The sequence below is a fragment of the Mandrillus leucophaeus genome, unplaced genomic scaffold (assembly GCF_000951045.1).
Source record: "Mandrillus leucophaeus isolate KB7577 unplaced genomic scaffold, Mleu.le_1.0 Scaffold259, whole genome shotgun sequence".
In the NCBI taxonomy this organism is placed as follows: Eukaryota; Metazoa; Chordata; class Mammalia; order Primates; family Cercopithecidae; genus Mandrillus; species Mandrillus leucophaeus.
In genome coordinates, this window is record NW_012102687.1 from 3,179,586 (window position 1) to 3,194,664 (window position 15,079).

Genomic DNA, 15,079 nt, shown 5'->3' on the forward strand with positions numbered 1-15,079 from the left:
AAAAAAAAAAAAAAGAAAGAAAGAAAGAAAATAACTTAGAGTTTAATTTTGAACAATTTGTTTAATCATTTTGAGGAATTAAAAGTCTTGTAAAAGAATCCAGAACTTGGACCGGCACAGTGGCTTCACACCTGTAATCCCAGCACTTTGGGAAGCTGAGGCGGGTGGATTGCTTGAGCCCAGGAGTTTGAGATCAGCCTGGGCAACATGACAAAACTCCATCATTATAAAAAATCCAAAAAAACCCACGAAAGTTATGCATCGTGGCATGTGCCTGTGGTCCCAGCTGCTTTGGAGGCTGAGGTGGGAGGACTGCTTGAGTCTGGGAGGTAAAAGCTGTAGTGAGCTGTGATCACACCACTGCACTCCAGCCCGGGAAACAGAGCCAGACCCTGCCTCAATTAAAAAAAAAAAAAAAAAAAGGATTCAGAATTTAAATTTTAAAGTTCTGTCTTCACTATTCTGTTCATGGTTATTATTTACTTTATTGTTTCCCTTAATAAACTCACTTTAATTAGCATTCGTGGTCATAATATATAAAATATACAAAAAATTTCAAATGTGTAGGGAAAATTTTGATCATATTATTTTTACAAAGAATGCATACAAATATTATTCTAGGCCAAATATTATTCTAAGCACTTGGGTTATATGTGTAAACAAAGCAGAAGTTTCTTATGGGATTTCCAGGCCCTCATGGAATGTACATTTCAGCAGGTAATATTTTCAAATAGATTTTAGTAATCCAAATATTTAATGCCAGATGATATTTTCATATATTGTACTGGAGACCTGCTTGATAACAATTTTTAAAATACAGCAAAAGAGAAAAATCACCTTGCAAAAAGTCAGGTTTTACTAAAAATACCATGCAAGATATGATGGCAAGATAAAGGAAAATCTACTAAATATCAAAAATCATGTCAATAGGGTTTCAACACAATAAACTAGGTTTATGGAGCTACAAGTATAAAAAAGAAAAAGTATTCTTTAGTGTAGAGGCTCTTCCCAAAAGGCACAAAGAGGATTACAGATTTGGTAGAGATATGAAACAAGCAGGAATTAAATATTACCTTTGAAAATCACTGGACAATTCTAAGAATAACAATGAAGTAGCAAGGGAACCTTTAAAATACAATTTATCAGGGATTAGAAACATTCAAAATGCTTTTTTTATTATGTCACAATGATTAAAACTAAGGCATTCAATCTGAGGGGAGCAAAATTAGAAAGAATAAATTTTTTTAAGAAAAGAAAACTTTCCTTAAACTCACATTGTGTCACTAATAATTACATAGCATTTAACAAATAATAATTGGTAAAAACATATAGTAAATGCCATAACGTTGTGCCAATTTAATTTCTGAACATGGCTGATTAAATAAGAGGGAAATGACCACTTTTGTCAAATGTGTCCTTTGATAGTAATGTGATATAAAATTTAGGAGTTCACCAGAGAAACAGCCCTATCTCTCTACTGGAAGATCCCTTTCCTGGAAGATCTCATCCTAAATGTCTGAAAATCTAACTGCTCTGAAGACCCATAGCACTAGGTAAAACCCACTGGTTAAAAACAGAGAAAGAAAGAAAGAAAGAAAGGGCATACAGCATCCTTTAAGTAACTTTTCTGAGACTTGCCCTGCAGCCCCAAAATCTCCCTCTGCTTCAATACTATCAATACTATCCAAATATATCTAACACAGACACTCCTTTGATAAACCTATGGTAAGTTGGAAATATCGTAAGTTGAAAATGCATTTATTTTATTTTCATTTTTATATATTTCTGAGATAGGATCTCACTCTTTCACCCAGACTGGAGTGCAGTGGTGTCATCTTGCCTCACTGCAGCCTCTGCCTCCCTTGCTCAATCGATCCTCCTGCCTCAGCCTCCCGAATAGCTGTGACTACAGGTGTGTGCCACTGCACCTGGCTAATTTTTGTAGAGACTGGGTTTCATCATGCTGCACAGGCTGGTCTCAATCCCCTAGGCTCAAGTCATCCTCCCGCCTTGGCCCCGCAAAGTGCTGGGATTATAGGCGTGAGCCACCACATCCTGCTGAAAATGCATTTAATACATCTAACCTATTAAACATCATAGCTTAGCCTAGCCTGCTTCAAAGGTGCTCACAACACTTACATTAGCCTATAGTTGGACAAAATCATCCAACACAAGGGCTATTTTATTATGAAGTGTTTAATATCTCATGTAATTTATTGAATACCATACTGAAAATGAAATACAGAATGGGTGTGTGGGTATCCGTAGTATAGTTTCCACTAACTGTGCATTCTTTTTGCACTATTGTAAAGTTCAAAAATCATAAGTTGAACAATTTTTAAGTCGGGACCATCTGTACTTGACCAGCAGTATTGCAAACTGTGAAGCACATGTTTTCATGTTTTACTGTTTTCACATTAAAGAGAACTGTAGGGATGGTGGTGTTTATCTCCTACAATTCCAGCTTGTACCAAATGATTGTCTTATTTTATTTGCAGGTTATTAATCTGCCCTTTTTTTCAACTCAGAGCATTTTGTACTTAGAGTAAATATTATAGGGCCTATAACTTTTCATTCTTGAGGGAATTTTTAAAAAATGCTTCATTTCATTGCCTCAATATCTTTTAAATCTTCAAACATCACTCACAGTGCTTGCAGTTCATATTCTGAATAGGATTTTTTTTTAAAGCAAAACTTAGAGCCTGCCATATTTATTTGGTATTTTTTCAATTACATATTTTAAAATAAAATTTAAATTTCAAATGTGGAATGATTGGAACTTATTGTCAAATGGAATTTATTTACCTCTGAAACCATTTCTTTTCTTTCTAAAAAAAGTTTGTATATGTTTATTAAATTTATAGATGGAGTCCCACTCTGTTGCCCAGATGGGAGTACAGTGGCACTATCATAGCTCACTACAGTCTTGAACTCCTGAATTCAAGGGATCCTTTACTTTAGCCTCCTGAGTATCTGGGATTACAGGCACATGACACTATACTCAGCTATTTATTTATTTATTGAGAAGAGGTGTCTCTATATCGCCAAGGCTGGTCTTGAACTTCTGGCCTCAAGTGATCCTCCTGTCTCAGCCTCACGAGTCACTGGTATTACAGGCATGAGCCACTATGCCCACCCCACTTCTTTAGCATCAGTTTATTTTACAAATAAGAATTCAAATATAAAAATTATGTTGCACAAAGGTTAATTCAACTCTATCTTTTAAAAAGTTCCCTTGGAAATTAGCGAAAAGGAAAGTCATAGCTTCTAATTTATCTATTAGTCAATTGCAGTATATTTTCTAGTGAACACATATTTCAATCTCAGATCATGATGAACAGACAGAGAATTATGAATGAATTAATGAAAAGAATGCACTAAAGAAAAAGTTGTACTTATTGAACACTGAATTTTGTACGAAAACTTCAGCCAGGATGGTACCCAGATTGCTTTTAACATATTAGAGGACATTTGGCTCTGTTGGAAGTGATGTATCCTCTGGTGGTGTTAGAACTACATCCAATAATGACTTGTTTGTTATGGTTCAAAAGAAACAGTAGAGTGCTTTTGATTGTGCTTTCATAAATTTATTTTGGGTTTACTTCTAGTAGCACTGCCTTAAATTTTATTTAGATCATCACAGACCTTATATATCTTAAATTAAATTATTTTACTTCTAAATATCACCCATGCCTTTTTACTCTGTAAGGTGTGACTAAAACTGCAAACTAGTCACTTAGGAGGAGTAGGATGACTTCATTTAATTCTATTGAGATCCATGCTTTCTAAATTCCTTTTACATTTTTTTCCTCAAATTTTGTTGGTTTATGTTTACAAAGAATTCCTCTCGATTCTCATTTCTAAAACTAATAAAGCTAATTCACAAACACTAGAAATACGTGGGTGACTGATGGAGTTTAATTATACCAAAGGAGCAAAAAAAAAACCACCTGAAGCAACAGTGGTTGATAACTGGTGAAGAACAGTGCTAGCTGGAGCAGGCAGAGTCTGGGACTTGCTGATTCAGCCGTGTGAGGAACAGCAGGCATGCTAAGCAGGGAGAAGGAGCACAGCTGCAAAGAGCAATGGTGCTGACAACGGATGATTTCAGGGTCTGTGCTGTGTAGAGGAAAAGTTGCTGGCGGTCCAGGAAACCCTTGTTCCCACACGGCAGCAATTCCAATCTTCAGGATTATTTCTTGATTAAAATATAAAGCAGTGAAAAGGTAAAAGACATGCAAATTTATTTTTATTTACTGTCTAGTCAATAATAGCTTTTTACCCTGGAGAAAATAAATGTTGACTTTTTTTCTTTGTTTTTAAAGAAAATGGGGAGACAACACCTTCTACACTGATCACTTTTAGATCCGTATTTTGTGATATTCATCAATGTACCCTCATCAGAGCATCTGCTACTCTGTGGAAAGTTATAAATAGAGTAGTCAATTTCCAGTACAAATATTGCAGGCCATTCTAAGGCGATTTTTTTTTTTTTTTCAGATGGAGTTTCACTCTGTCGCCCAGGCTGGAGTGCAGTGGTATGATCTCGGCTCACTGCAGCCTCCACCTCCTGGGTTCAAGCAATTCTCCTGTCTCAGCCTCCCAAGAAGCTGGAATAACAGGTGCCTGCCACCATGCCCGGCTAATGTTTGTATTTTTAGTAGAGATAGGGTTTCACCATGTTGGCCAGGCTGGTCTTGAACTCCTGACCACAGGCTATCCACCTGCCTTGGCCTTCCAAAGTGCTGAGATTACAGGCATGAGCCACCTCGCCCGGCCTCTAAGGTGATCTTATCCTATAAACTAATCTCCAGCATTTAACAAAATAGAACAATACTGGTGTATTAGTTCATTCTCATGTTGCTATAAAGAACTGCATGAGACTGGATAATTTATAAAGAAAAAGGTTTAATTGACTCAGTTCAGTAGGGCTGGGAGGCCTCGGGAAACTTACAATCATGGCGGAAGAGGAAGCAAACATACTTCACATGGCAGCAGGAAGGAGAAAAATGAGAGCTGAGCCGAGGGGGAAGCCCCTTATAAAACCATCAGATCTCAGGAGAACTTACTCATTATCACAAGAATAGTATGGAGAAATTGCCCTCATGATTCAATTACCTCCCATGAGGTCCCTCTCCCAACACGTGGGGATTACAATTCAGATTACAATTCAAGATGAGATTTGGGTGGGGGCACAGAGCCAGATTATATCAACCGGCAAAGTATGGCCTCCAAAATAAAATTCCTAAACTTTAACCATGTCCCATTATTTCCATTTTCTTATATTTTCATATTCTTATTTAAACATCTACTCAAATGGTTCTTCCTCCTTGTAGTCCTCTCTAAATTCCCAAGTCAGCATTATTGCTATCCCCGAAGTGTTCCTGAAGCTTAGTTTGCATTTCTATTATAATATTTATTTAATTCTGTCTGTATTATATTATGAAAAATCGACTCTTACAAAAGTAACAAATTACTGGTCTTTGTCAATACCTAAGGTCATTTTCACGCTTGTCTAACTCAAGGATGTTTTCTCAGGATCTGATTTTATTTATCACCTTTGCTCTATATCTGTACTCAACAAAGGCGTGTTGGTAATAAATTGTTTTAGCAACCATTATGTGGTAGTAAAATAAAGGATTGATTTCTTTAAAGCCATAATTATTTATTTATAAACAGTTTAGAGGTTAAACTTTACTCAAACAAACAAAAAACCAGGTGACATTCTGGGTGTGAGGGGCTGAGTCTCTCCTAGGTGCTGGGTAACACCAGGCACTGGCTGCACAAGGCCAGAGAGGTTACATGGCGGCTCTCTAGAAACCCGACCGCACAGAGCTGCTACATTCCCTGTAGAGCATTCACTTCTTCCAAGTCCAGTTTTATATGTGGAACCTCATCACCTGGTTCCTTTTTCAAGGTCCCCCTGGGAAGGCAACCATGATAGGCAGAGGGCCACATTCCTCTGAGAATTCCACAATGTGGAAGCCCTTCTTACCTGCCAGCTGTTGATGGGTTTCCTAAGAACCCATGGAAGGGGCCCCAGGTGAGGGGGAGCATACTGATGGACCCAGAGACCTTGGCATACATGTCTTTGATGCCAGCGAGCTGGCATATGGTGATGATGGCCCTGTGGCAGCAGACATCATAACATCTGGGTTGTTTCTTCATCTTGATATGTCTCCTTTTAAATCTTAATGAAATATCATGGAATACTGTATGGTCTTCATATCGTTCTATATAACACAAATAGTGAATTGCTCTATTCTTTGCTTTTCTGAAAGCATCTATCTGTTTAGTGGCTTTCCCAACAGCAAAACTTGAAGCTCCTTGTCCATTCCCCACAGCATCCAGGACACTTACCAATCTCTTTCTTCCCTCTTTTGCTGTCCTATTGAAAACATTTCCTACCTCAAGTATCCTGGCATCATAATTATCATATTTTTCTGTGTTGGGACCAGGGTCGGGGGGCTAAGACTGATGCCTCTGCACAAGTTTCCACTGCATCCTTGCTCTCATTTAATCTTCATCTTCCTCTTCCAGTCACATTCTTCTCTCTGCTGGGTCATGTTGGCCTCCTCCTTCTGTTCTTCCTTACTTTTTTGGGCAATGATCTGTACTGCTCCATTTTTAATAAGAGGGACATTCAGACCAGGCCACAGAAACCATAAAGCCCTTCACTAATGATCTGACCCCTGTTCAAATCCTTTCTTCTCTTCTTTTTAGTTCTGTTGCCTCTTCCTTTTCTTGCTCCAGCACCAGTCTCTGCTAAAACACCTTTCCACAGCTCATGTGCAGTGGAATTTCCTAGACAGTCACCTAAAAAGTGCAGCAACTACAATATCAATATCAAATTCCTGAGGAACTGAACTGAAAACTCAAATAAAACTGGTTAGCAAACAATTATCTGCTCTGTTACGAACAAAAGAAAGAAAGAAAAAAGACTGTGATAAAAGACAGCACTTCCAAATCTTCTCATCAGTGTATAATGTTAGTAAAACCACGAAAGCTGATTGTTCATGTTGGAAGTAAGTCTCTAATCCTTGGAGGCAGCACTGACCCAGAAAGACCTTTTTGAGAAGATAGCGAGAGAATAAGAAGAAAGAAAAACTTTTGATATTGTTCCAATTGGTGCAGATATTGACTAAAAGGAAGGTTCTTATTTGTTTTGAAAATACATTTCTAATGCATATCACCATGCATATTATAGATAATAGTTTTATATTTTGGCAACAATGGCGTCATGTGGAAATGATGGCGCTCCATAGTCAAGTAATCTGTATGTGATTACAACTAAGTGATTTGCAGAAGTACCATCGTGACAGCTATCACATCCCTATGCATCTTATTATTCTTTCTTCAAACGTTTATTGGTTCCCTTGTATCTAAAAACTGAGGGCACAGGGTGCAAACAGACTGATAAATATATATGCTCCTAGGAGAAGTTGCAGATGTAATCGATTTTGCTTCTAGAGATAGAGGAAAGGCTGGGAAAAGTAGGAGCAGCCTAATCTAGTTTCACGAAAGATTACAGTTTAATGAGTAGGTGGAGATGGGTGGGGAATGAGAGATTTTCCAGACAGAAGAATGAGTGCAAAGGACTGAGGAATGTAAACATCTGTAAGGTCAGACCTACTGAATTTGCTGAAGATCAATGGTGGGAATTGCAGCTCGGATAAGTATGAAGATGTATCCAAATGTGGAGGGCCTTGTATTTGAAGCTAAGCAATGGGACTTTAACCTGCTGGCTGGTGTATCTCTTTAGTGGGTATAAGAATGAACTTGTTAAAATGCCCAATTCTGAAAAATTCTCATTCAGTAGGTCTAGGATGAGGTTCAGAAAATCATTTTTAGCAAAAATGCTGGGTGACATTTTTTAAGATAGTCTTTGTTCAAAAATTAGCTGGGCGTGGTGGCCGGCGCCTGCAGTTCCAGCTACTCAGGAGACTGAGGCAGGAGAATGGCATGAATCTGGGAGGCGGAGCTTGCAGTGAGCGGAGATCGCTCCACTGCACTCCAGCCTGGGCGCAAAACAAAAACAAACAAACAAGCAAACAAACACACAAAAAGATAGTCTGTTCGTACCTTAAGGAAACAGCAATTGTGGGATGTTGAGGCATTCTAACCAGAAGCACAACACTCTGCAAGATCATTTGGGGGTGAGGAAAAGAAGGAAATTGGAAACACTTGTTTTGATTTGAAAGAACAGTTTTTTTGTAAAACCCACGGTCTGGGATGAAGGAGACCTGGATTCCTGCTTTGCCTCCTTCACTGATGAGTTCTGTTTCTTAAGAGCTGTTGTCCAACTTATTTGGCTCTCATTTGCACCTTCTTTCTAAGTAGATAAGTATTAAGGGTAAAGATGCTTTAAAAATATTTATGCTACTCAAATGGAGGCTTTATAAACAATGCAAATGTTACAGGCTGACCAGATCTAGGATGTGACCCAAATTAGAAAATACAAAGTATTAGTGGATGCCATGATTTGTGAGACAGCCACTGGAGTGTCCTTCATAGCAGAGCTTGATGTTTGGAATTTGAATATAGGTTCTCAGACCAAAAGAAGAAAGATATGGTTAGAACTTACCCTTGGTGTTCTCTCAATGACTTACTTACTATTACAAATGAAAAGAGTTAACGTGTACGTAAGAGCTCTTTGCCAGGAACTGTTAAAGCATTTTACATAAATTATCTCATTTAATTATCCCATAGCCCTGTACATATAAATATATCTTAATTTTTTAGTTGAAAGTACCGGCATGAGAGATGCCAGTACTATCCCAAGGAAGCATTAGTAGTTAGAAACTAGAGCTGGGATTCAAACTGATGCTGTCCGACTCTAAAAGCAGCACTTTTAACAACACCTCGCTAAACTAGATGAGTCTACCTTAATTTGGACATACACAAAAAATAGATTTGTCATAGATCACAGACAGTCACTTAGATTTTGGTCTAATGTGTAATTCTCAGTTTCAATGATCTCTGCAAAGGTAATATTAGTAATTTGTAAGTTATGCAAATTGAAAATATCATCTATCTCTTGTACAAAAATCAAAACTTTGTCAAATTTATATTCACACATGTTGAAACAATGCATTCAGAGAACAATGCATTCATTTTATGTGGGAATTTAAATAGATCCATGTGGAATAAAGATTAGACCGGTGTTCTCATGCACAAATTACTAGAGTAACTGGACTAAAGTTAAGACACCTGATTTCTCACACTAGCTCTGCCACTAAACACCTGTTGTTGTTCTGAGGTAGCAAGTTATCCTTTCTTTTATTTTGCTTTTTTTTTTTTTTTTTAACACCCTTGTAATATCACAGGACTAGACTAGGGAGCCTCCAATATCCCTTTCAGTTCTAAAATTTTATGCTTCGATAATTATGAATAAACATGTTGCCCATCCCTTGAGTTAAACATGAATGATGAATCATCTCAAGTCTGAAAAATATGGCTTTAATCTTATGTGACACCTCTGGCTCACGGTATCTCAGGAAAGCCCTACCAATCACATTTGGCTGCTTTGCTTATGTAGTTTATGACCAGAATTGGTTTGCTTTAGATAACACACTCTTGTGCTGTGCCACTGTTGCTAAGATACAGTTTTGTAAATAAATGTTATTTTAAACATACATCCTGGTGTGGGGAGAAAGAAATGTGGAAAGCAGTTGGCCAAAGATGTAAGCTAACTTTCGAGAGGACTCAGACAATGCTTTAGATAAACCTTTACAGGATCCACTTTTCACCTCATCCTAAAATTATTTTGCTTTACCCTGAAACTAGGTGAAGGGAGGTTAAACATTTGGGGGAAAGAGTGACCAAGTCTAAGGTTACTAACAACGATGAGTTGTTTTGTAACCCTAGTGATCTGTCCAGTTTGAAACGACACTGATACTGTCGCTGCAGGGCTCTGTGAGCATATATTTTTTTTTTCCTCAACATTTCTGTCACAACCTTTCCATTGAAAATAAATAAATGAGAGAAACAGAAAGAAAGAGAGAGAATTTGATTGTTATCACTTACAATAGATTTTAAAAGTCCCCATTTTAGGAACCAGTATTGAAGGCTGAAGGGATTCCAACCGGGCGCCCCTGCTCCAAAGAACAGTTGGCATGCAGGCTGCCTAATAAAGACAACAAAGTAAGTCGTTCCCCATGTGCTGAGCTCTAAGGGGGGCAGAAAAGCCTGTCACTCCCTGATAACTCCTCCACCACTCCCTGAAAACCCACCATTAGACACCCACGTCTTAAAGCCCCCATGACTCCTTGCTTAGGAGCCACTGCTGAAATGTGAGCACCTCCAGAGGCAAGAGGAAGGCATAACCACGCTCCAGCTGACGCTTCAGACGGGGGTTTTCTGGGCAACTAGCTGTCAGTAGGAGAGAAGGGTGGTGAGAGAAGAGAGGTCTGGAGGGTAGCTTGCTCGCCAGGCAAGGGAGAAAAAGAGCTGGAAGTGTACCGTGGGGTTCCAAGGTCATGTTTTGTCTGCCTCAACCATTTTGTCAAGGCCAGCCTAGCTGACCTAATTTGTATTTGGTTTTGCAAATGAAGCCAGATCCATTTGCCTGTTTCATGTCGCTTTTATGACTCTAGACAAGATTCTTATTAGCCACATTCAATGACTGTACCTCTTTGCTTCATTTCCCAAAACCGAGCCAACTGTCCTATCTCTCAGCCTATGTATACTCAGGAAATAGAACTTAATTTTATGGTTATTAATTATAAGTCCTTAAGCATCTGATAAGCTTCTGTGAGGACACTTAAAGTGTTGCCCTTACTGCAAAAGCCTTGATATGTCTTTGTAACTCTGACTAATTCAGAAGGGCCACACTGAGAAAATGTTCATCATCCGCTCACTCACTGACAGCAGCTCACTCTTCGGGAACTCTTCCACAAACAGCTCTTCTCCTTGTGCTCCTGGGGGTCACTGCCTTCTATTCCATGTCCAACTTCTTCACCAGGCTTTAGGTGTCTGAGTCACAGGCTGGACTTCAACGTTTTAGTGTCACCTCCCCACCTTCCCCATCCCAGACATCCCCTGGTTTGGTCCCAGTCCGTCCCTTTTCTTCTTTCCCTTTCCACTGACTCAGGATCGCTTTGTTTTCCTGTTTATCTCGCTTCTCCAGGTTAGCAAAAGAGAACAGTAAAGAAATTACCCTGCTGGCAGATAAAAATTTAACTTGGAAATTACTGACATCTGGACTGCCTGGTTACTATAAGGACACACAAACCATGTACTTCGCCTGTATGTGTCCTGGGGAAAATGCTGAAAGAGAGTATTGGGTATAGGATTGAGATTGTTTTAGAGAAATGGAAGTAAAAACAAAACAAATGACCAGACTATGAGGAATAGAAAGCTTGCCAAAAAGAGACACTAAAAAAACAGGTGAACATAATAATGACAACAAACTCAGGAGTTCAAGGTGTACTGTCTTCAAATAGTCCTATAATTCTGAAGATTAGAGTACGTTATGTCTAGCCATTTCTTAGAATTTTCAATAATCCATATTTTATGGCTATGCAAATTTTAAAGACAATGGTTTGATGTCAGACAAATCTATGGTGGAAATGTTGCTCCACAATTTACTAGTTTTTGTGATTTGGGGATTTTGAGCTCTCTGAACCTTATTTTCCTTATCAAGAAAATCAAAATCAACTTCAAATAGTTATTACGAAGAATGAAAGAAATGAGAATGCAGAGATTAGCACATGCCTGGCACCTAATGAGTAGGCAATAAAGGATAGCTGTTTTACGTGCAATGTAATTAAATGCATATTGAGCCCTTTAAGTGCCAGGCACCATCCTAGTCATTACATATGTATTGCCTCATTTAATATTCATATTACCTTATGAGGCAGAGACAATCATTTGTACATTTCTTTTTCAGATGAGATGGTGGAGAAATATAAAGTTAAGTCATTCACCCAAGGTTACACAGATGGTAAGTGGGAGAACTGGGATTTAAGCCCAGGCAATGGGCTCAAGAACCCACACTCTTAACTACTATTCTTTAAATAAATATGATTGCAAAATCTTAGAAATGAAAGACACTGGAAATAGTTCAGTACAACCGATCATTTACAGATGAGGGACATGGGCTTCAGAGAGTGAGTCTGAGTCATTAGTGAGTGGCAGACCCAGGAGGAGCCACTCTCCTGTCTCTTGTGTCCTTGCCTGTGGCCTCCCTCTGCACTGAGAGAGCTTTCCCCACACATGATAGACACTCATTGGGTTGTCCAAGCATTTTCAAGAGTGCGAACAAAAGAGTATTTATTTTAAGAAAAGGTTTTCATATGATTTAGATAGTTTATATATACTGATGAAATATACCTGACGTGTGGGAATTTCATCTGTAGCATTAGAAAAAAAAAAAAAAAGAATCAACAAAACAGAAGGAAATGGAGAAGAGAGGAAGTTAACAGAATTCAAGCTAATTTTGATTTTTCACCATGTCTCCAAATATGGGAAGGTATGGCCATTGGATTTTCATCCTCAGTCTATCACTTACTAGGACTTCATCTATATAAAGACAAAAGAGAGGGTACAGGAATGTTTACATTTTGGGACTCATTTTACCTACATGTAATTTGGGGGATGTGTGTTCAGTTCCCTTAGTTAGTCTCCAGTTGGCTATGTAATAAGACTGCAAGGGGTCTTTTATAAGAGTAGCTCTGAACCGTTCACATTGTGTAATTTATTCTTGATAACCATCCTGTGAGAGATGCAGTGGAGATTAAATTATCTCCTTTTGTTGGAGAGGAAAGTGAGGCTCAGAAAGGGTAAGTGGTATACATGCCAAGTCCCTAAATTGACATTTTCATCTCACACTTTTGGAGGATAGTTTCACTGATCACAACCGCTTTCTCTTTCTCTCAAGCATAGTGGCCTATGCCCCAGGAATGTAGCATAATATCTATTTACATCTCTCTCTACATAGGCAGGTGTAGATTAAATTGCTCTACAATTGTGACAGCATTTGTCTCCATCTTAATTATAATAAAGATGGAAAACTTATAAAGATGAGAGATTTTTTTCTTCTAAAAAAGACTTTTAAAGTTATGGAATTAGAACATATAGTTACTGTAGACCCAATCACCACAAGTGCTAGCAATTGTCCATGTATATACAGAGACTTAAAGGCAAATTGAGAGGCAAGCAGTTAATTATTTAAATGCTGTAGAGCTATGTAGCAGCCCAGAGACAAAGGTTAAAAGGAAAGTTTTCAATCACAACTTTATTATGTATGTATACACCATAAGCTACACTTAGACATAATCCACCTTCAGACCTCTGAGCAGCAAGTTATATGGGGAAGGAAGGAAGACACAAGTTTGAATGATATCAGCCCAGCAAGCTAGACAGATTCTCTTGGTAAAGTATCATAGATTCAAATTTCAGATCAGTCTTTCTTTTCCTCCAGAGTTCTGAACAATTTTTGACAGAATTGCCCTATTTACTAGTTGCTTAGTTACAGGTAAATAGTTGCTATCTGAGACATCGAGTAACATTCAAGATTGTTTGGGACCCTAAAATAGTCTTGTTTTAGTATGACAAATTATTTAATTATTATTATTATAATTATTAAAATTATATAGTATGTATTATTATTATATCATTATATATAATTAATAATTATTTAATTTTATGGCATTTGCATTAGTTAGGTTACAGGCTACATTGTTTTACTATGAATACCTTAAGATGCTTAAAACATTTTTCTTATGTCACAGATACTATGGGTCAGGAATTCAGGTGGGAGACAGAGGGGATGACTTACCTTGTTTCAAGATCTCTGGGGCCTCAGTTGAGAAAGCTTGTATGTCCGAGGGTGAGTCAAATGTTGTGGGGCAACCTGGAGGTTTCTCTACTGACATAGTTGTACAGTCTGAGAGGACAGAGGCTTGGTTCAGTTGGAATTGTCAACCAAGCATCTTTATGTGGCCTTGGACATAACACAACAGGGCAACTGAGTTCCAGTGGGGAGCATCTTGGGGATGAGCATTCTGAGAAAACCAAGTAGAAGTCACAAGGCCTCTTCCGGCCAAGCAATGAAAGTCACATAGCATCACTCTGCCATCCTCCGTTGTATAAGAAGTCACAAAGCTTTTGAAAAAAGAAGACATAGACTACATAGACTTCACCTTTTGATTCCATGTTTTCAAACTTTCACAGGGTCGTTAAACAAATAAACACTTCAGTGGTGAGCATTCCAGGCCTGTGAGTGGTCTTCTATCTTCATCCTATGGTTTCTTCCACTGTCAGTATTTTTCAGGCATCAGAAAGCGGAGAGTGCAGAGTAAGCATCCGTAAAGAGATGACCAGGAAACTGCATACTTCAGATTCTTTCATACTTCATCAGCTTGAATTTAGTCCACATGGGCTCACATCACTAGAAAAGTGCCTAGGAGAATAGTATGTAGCCTGCGGGGAGTAAAGGTGTACATGTTCCCTTCTGTTACTAAAAGTAAGAAGGAGAGAAGAAATACTGGAAGCAGAAAGCCTCCATCTGCCCCTCTGACTTCTCTCTTCTCCCGAATTCCACACACACACGCACCATTTTTTTCTATGTATACAACACACTCTCCCTTTCCCACCAGTAGAGACAACTCAAAATTTCATCCTGTTTCTCCATGCAGCACAAAGTCAGAATTTCTGAGTGATACTCCATCGTCTTCATCAGATCTGGCTCTGGCTTCTTTTATCTGGCAGACTACAAACAAAAACCAAGCAAAATGTGCTGATGGCAGAGCCTCATATTTGGCTCTAGGCAACTCACTTGTGGCTATTATAGACCCTTACATGACTCTAGGTAGGTTTAGGGAAAGGGTCACTGGAATTAGGTTTTATATGGGAACTCTTGATTCACGAATACATTTCTAAATATTTTTTCAGTGTTGTTTCAATTTTTGAAATGACAACCACTTCTGGCTATTACACAATAGAGAAATAAACTACATTTTTAAAATCCAATACTGTTGTATGGGTGTTTTAGTTTTTTCTTTTTCTTTTGGTTTCTGTTACAGCAGCTTAGCTTTTACCCAAATCAATACAGTATGTATCACAAAATTACTTGAAT

General features: G+C 38.3%; 1 pseudogene; it reads right to left on the reverse strand.

Moving 5' to 3' along the window:
* Window positions 1-5,838: 5,838 nt before the first annotated feature.
* LOC105542436 lies at window positions 5,839-10,576 on the reverse strand (annotated as a pseudogene).
* Window positions 10,577-15,079: the final 4,503 nt, after the last annotated feature.